General features: G+C 36.9%; 1 pseudogene; it reads right to left on the bottom strand.

Annotated features, from left to right (window-relative positions):
* Positions 1–1,053: 1,053 nt before the first annotated feature.
* On the bottom strand, positions 1,054–4,970 carry LOC133674730 (calcium uptake protein, mitochondrial-like; annotated as a pseudogene).
* Positions 4,971–6,426: the final 1,456 nt, after the last annotated feature.

Here is a 6,426-nt window from a genome sequence, read left to right as displayed (position 1 = left end):
TACAGAATTTTGCAAGTTATATCATAAATCTGCGTCTTTCATAATAGTACACAAAACTTGAATTATTCTTATAACAAACTTTGTTTTTCCTACTGAAAAGGAATTGCCGGATCAAACTAGCTAGGGTTGACTTTGATTACTATGAACAGTTGAGGGCCAGCATCGTCCATTAATTTATTTTAACTCAAAATTTAATTTTGAAGCCATTAATTACGAAATATTAAGAAAAAAATGACAAATAGAGTTTTTATAGTTGGGAATTTAGTAAAACATTGCTATTATACAGAAAAATATAACGAACAACTTATATATTCCTCTTAAAAGTATTAGAGATATTTCACTACTAAGCCTTGCAATCATTTCCTAGGTGGGAGCTGAATTTGAAGGGGGCTCTTGGATGCAAAGCAAAGCTTCAATATCGAATTGATTCAGAGAACTGGCCTAGCAAAAGCTTGGGCCAACGCATTTCAAGTCCTGGCACCATATCCTCAAGCCTAGTTTCTGAAGTTGGGTTAAAGATCCAGAATGTCTTTGCAAATCAGGCCTACACCAAACAAGTCTTAATTTTGCTCATTGATTTGATGATATCTCTCATATAAAGTTATTAATAGGATTCAGGAGTGGATTTTCAATCGGTAAGAAAATCGTTGAAATTAGTATTATAGTATATAAAAATATTTTTATATACTTAATGATATTTATTTTTGATATGCCTATTAAAGAGATTTATAATGTTTTTTTATAGATTAAAAACCGATCTAGTCTGGATAATAATATTGTCGAGATCCTAGAACATAAAAGAAAATATTATAAAATTTAAAATAGCACAAGATATCTACGAAACCAAGTAAAATAGAAAAAATAAGATCATTTAAGCCATGCAGGCTTAACAACAAACAGACTCCACGGATACATTTATACGCAAGGCCGTGAAAATCTTGGAAAATTATTGATGGCATAATTTTCTACAAACAAAGCGAAGCCTCTGTACTGTACTATATTCATGGCAAGAATAAGCATGCTGATCCCATCTCTGTCCGTTATGAGCTTGAGTACGAGAGGAAATGTCCAGGGAGTATTTCACCTCTAAAACTTAAATGAGACAACTTGGTGTGACTTGAAGGAGCAAATACATGTTGGATTGGAGTCTGAGCTTGTTTCCGATCGATCAGAGTTGGATGTAGTGGAGAATGCCATGCTTTTTCTGGATTATCCATGATACCTTCACTTCAATCTGCAGACGAAACCTGACAATCTTTAATACCTATCTCAGTAGTGAATACTTCTAGTGCAACCCCATGAAGACAAAAAACCAAAAAAAATGACAATCTGCTACCGGGCAACTAGATGTTGGTTAGTCACTGACCTGTCATACCTATGGTGATATGCTTTCCATAAATGTCCAGGTTTACCATGTATTGGCCAATATATTAGAGGAGACGCTTTGCAGGTGAGTAATTTTTGGCGCAGTTTGCACAACAAGACATCAATCCCTTCAATCCTGGTTCTCTCGGGATACGGCTTGCCGTCTCACGTCCCTGCAGAACTCTTACAAACTCATCCGAACTTGAGTTCCCATCGCGATTAGCATCGAAGACATGGAATATTATGTCAACCAAATTATTGGGGATGGAGATGCCGCATAGCTAGTAAAACTTAAACCACATATCAGTATGAGAAGTAAGACAGTTAATGGGATGTCAACAAAGCTTGAAGAAATGTAACAATCAGCTAAATATTTACCTGCGATGAAGCTCTCTGAAAATCTTTTTTCGTTAACACCCCATTCACTTTTCCATAGCTAAAAATGGCGAGAGATAAATACTGCTACTGTCTACGTAGCTCTGCGAAGTTTTTGAACTCCTCGAAGGTAATTCGTATGTCTCTTATCTGTGGTTCATTGCTTACTTCATCTACCCGATCGAGTAGCTTGCTAATATGTCTAATGTCAGCTGATGCAACCGAGGACAAGGCAAAATCTTTAGCTGATATAATTCCAGCCGTAAAATCTGTAAAATTCAACAGATTCAGTTCTTGTGAATTGTATACGAGTACAATGAGACAATGATTGTGAATTGTATACGAGTACAATGAGACAATGATCATGAACAGAATCAAGAATTGATGATTCATCAGAGCACAATAAGACTGAGAAAGGAAACTTATCCGCTATCGAATCAATATTATGACATTCCTGACATTTCCCAACAAAAATCCTGTTAATTTAAAATCCTTCGTGGGAGATTACAACAGAAACTGTAATAAAAAGTTGGAAATATAAACACAGATTACAACAGAAACTGCAATAACAAGTTAGAAATATAAACACATACTTCATCATGCAAGTCCCTCAAAAATTGGACAAATCTTTCATGTTGTAGATAGGTCCTGCCATCTTTGCCAAAGAAGTATTCTAAGAGGCCACCATTCTCCACAGGCTCCGCTACTTTCAACCCAAATCTCCTTCCATCTCTGTGGCCTGCCCCTTGCCTGTTTTGAGCTCTCATTAAACCCCTCACTTTCTTAAATTCTTCTGTCAATTTGTCTGTTATAGAAACGCGAACATTTAAATAAGCACAAATAGAAATAAGAGAATCAAGAAGCAAATTGTACTATAAGTATCAATGAACTTCAAAATTGTCAAATAAACAATTCAACCTCATAGCTTAAACTTTTAGGTAAAGTTACAGGATATGATTTATATTATTCTCTAACATACCTCCTTAAGTGAAATCCCTTTGCACTTGAAACTTACACAAGCTTATATTACCCTGTACTTCATTTTTTATCAAATAAATAGATATGACAAGATTCGAACTCGTGACCGCTTGGTCATTAAGGCTCTAATACCATGTCAAATAACCAATTCAACCCAATAACTTAACCTTTTAGGTAAGGTTCATGATATGATTTATATTATTCTCTAACAAAAATTGTTTTGATATTATGCAGAAGCTGAACTATGAAAAATGTGGACTGTGTATCCAGAAGAAAGCAAGTAAATGAAAAATTTTCTTCAAGAGAAAGGCAATTCATATTTCTACTGAACTAGATGTCTTTACTGTGAGTAGCTTCTAGGTCTGGTCATCTGCAACTGCAAATAGATCTTGAAACTACAAGCAACTCACCCATTATTGTCGAGGTCAAACATCTTAAATGCAACAGAAAAACTATATTCAGGAATGCTGAGCAGGGTGACAAAGAAGATGTACCTAAACGTTGAACGTGGAAAGGACTAAGTAAGAACACAAGTTTCTGTAACAGAATATGTGATGCAACATGATTGACGTTGAAGAGATTCATAAGGCCAGCAAATTCAACAGAGACAATAGACTATTACTCTGAAAAAGAAATAAGCCCATCACTGTTAGTGTCAAAAAGCATGAAAAATCTTGAAGGTGCACAATGCAATTCTCCAGGGACTGTTTCCCCTCTCAGAAATCCCTCTCTAATGCGATTCGACTCTGATGGAGGAAATACAGGAACAACTGCTCGCATCAATTCTGCTGGTGTCATAAGAACTTCACCATCAGGCGTTTTAAAAGATGCTAAGTACTCAAAAACCTGAAAGGAAAATAAATGAAACATTACACACAAAAAAAAAAGCATAACATATAACTAGTACTCATAGGTGTGATAATGGCTTCCACATCCAGGAAGATAAAAAATAAAAGAATATCAGGGAAACAAAATGAAAAGTGGACTTAGTGTACCAGAAGATCAATCCTATTAAAACTAGAAGGAGTTGGAAGATAGTGGGTAGTTGACAACTGACTTTCATGCCACTTCTGAGTTTTTGGGTGCTCTTATTGAAGGACAGCAAGGTTGTCTTGATGCACATCTTTAATACAAACCCCTAACAATATTTGAATCTTTGGTTCCATTTGTGGATGAATTAGCCTTTCGTAAGTCATTTAAAGGTTTCAAGCTTCCCCGATCAGACAATCAGGTAAAACATAAATGTCCTAAAAATGGTTTTGAAGAAGTCCATTGCTCTGCATTGGAAAGCCTAGATAGCTTCCACTGCCGGAGAGGCAGGATTGAGATCTAATGTCCAAGACATGCTTGAATTGACCTTGCCACCACCAGGCTTAGCCGTAGGATTGCCAATTAATAAAAGTGCATACTTGGAATCATAGTGAATAGGTAAATCAGAAAAGAAGAAAGCTTTGTTTCAACAGACAGAAAATCAAATAACAACACAAGTTCATTGTTTAATTTCTCATTGCTTAAAGTTAGACATGTTGCTGCAATGAATTGAGTCGCCAATAATGTGTGTGATTGAATGCTGGCATAAATACAAAGAAAATATTTCCATTCCTGAAAGATTTGCGTACCTTCTCTGGAGGGCTTTGCAACCAGATGCGCTTTTCATAATTAAAGAAAACTCTTCTCCTGTATGAATCTGGAACAATCGACAAAAATGATACAAAGGAGTACCCAATACCAGGCATTGAAAAAGTCTCTATGATCCCTTGTTCATATGCATGAAAAAAAGTAATATTGTAGAAAAAAATCTGGTATATTATGCATGACTCAATTCAGAAACCGAAATTGTAAGTGAAGAAAAAAATTACAGAGGTACCTCCAAAGAGGAACCTTTTCTTCTTCTTGTGTGGAAGAAGATCTTCACTTGACACCCATGCTGCATCGTCTGCACTGACGGCGAAAGAAACAAACGAACACTTATCAACCAAGGAAGGATACCAGTACTTGCTAAAGCTCAAGCTGGAGCCAACAATCACAACTCCTGAAGCGACTGATCTTAATAAAAATTTCAGCAATGCATCTCCACTCTTACGGTCACCGTTATTGGACCCACCAAAGGATGATCTTGACAAAGAAGCTGCCACTGGTAATGGATTAGACCCTTCTGATTGTTTGAGCAATGCTCTTGTACTGGTCCGTTGATTGGCAAGCACTCGCCGGGCCAACTCTAAGGATTTCCTCAGGAATTCCCAAGAAAACATAGTAGTAAAAAATTTCTTTCTCTGTTCTTACAACAGATAAAGCTGAAAAGGGTTTCTGAATTAAGAAATAGATAAATGTAAGAGAAAGATGGATATGGAATTTTAGCGGCATCAAGAATGTTATTGTTGACCGAGAAAGATGGAGTTAGTTAAGGTAGTTTCTTATGATCAGACAGTTAAGCCCGCCCTTTAGTTCTTCCTTGGTAGCTGCTAACTCGTGTCAAGTGTACAGTGAACGACGAAATAATTAATAATCAGTACCCTTCATAGTTTCATCCTTAAACTACGCTCGCTGAACTGGAAAGTTTCTACTCAATAAAAATCATGAATTGTCTTGTGAGATTTTTGACAAAACCTGAACCAACTACAATAAGAACCAAAAGACACGAGTACAGAATTCATGAAAAGGCCAAACAAGAACCCTAACCACAGTTTATTTTCGGAATAAAGTTCCTCTGCCAATATCTACATCACATATATAAATATGACCCATGTTTTGAATTTTTTTCTCCAGGGATGGAAACCAATTTGCTTAATATTTCATATATTTACAAGAATATTACCGATGAGTTGCTAACATGGGATTTGAATTCAAAACCTATTTTGCAAGAATATTAGTTAGCTACAAATCGACTGGTAAAAAAAATTTAATTTTATCTGAGGTTTATTAACTATAGAATTTTGTAAGTTATTGTTGGGGAATCCGGCTCTTCATGTGCGGACCAGTGATGTACTGATAGTTGGTCAAAGGAGGCTAAACACACTGAGACACAATATTTAACGTGGTTTGTCAAAACCGTCTACATCCACGAGAGAAGTTCATTTTATTAGAGATAAATATAGAAAGAGTTACAACACACATGAAGAAGGAGAATCACTTCACTCAAACTCAACTCCCAGCTCTCATTGCTGCACTTACAGCTGCTGGATGGCAGCAAGGCTGCTGCCATTGCAGCCCCTCTTTCTCTCTTGGTCTCTACTACACTCACTGCACTCATGCTCACTCTCATCTAGTTCTTTAATGTATGCCTCTATTTATAGGCATCCATGGCAGCTCCTCTTGCTTTTTTGTCAACAATGGTGGTCACCTAACATTTGCCTACTTTGTGACTTTTGGTTGCTGCACCAACAACCCTCTTTGATAATGGATGGGTGCACATGGTTGGTGCAACTTCAGTTGTAGGCTCTTGACAATAGCAATCATCTTCTAGAGTAAGGCTGCTGCCATATAAGTGGCAATATCCCAACAATCACCCCATTTGCCATTTATGTGGGGCAATTGTCCTCTTGCTTCTTCAGCACAAGCTTGCATCTTGCAGCTCTTCCAAATTTATCATTCTGAGAGCATCCTCGGCCAAGTTTACATGGTGCTTGCCACACCTTTCAATCACCAGAGTCACCAAAGCACACATTTTCTCACACAAAAGGATCACTACAACCAGATGGTCTGCCACTT

The sequence above is a fragment of the Populus nigra genome, chromosome 15 (genome assembly GCF_951802175.1).
Source record: "Populus nigra chromosome 15, ddPopNigr1.1, whole genome shotgun sequence".
NCBI classification, from domain to species: Eukaryota; Viridiplantae; Streptophyta; class Magnoliopsida; order Malpighiales; family Salicaceae; genus Populus; species Populus nigra.
The sequence above is the reverse complement of the archived record's forward strand: the minus strand, read 5'-3'. Positions and strand labels throughout refer to the sequence as shown.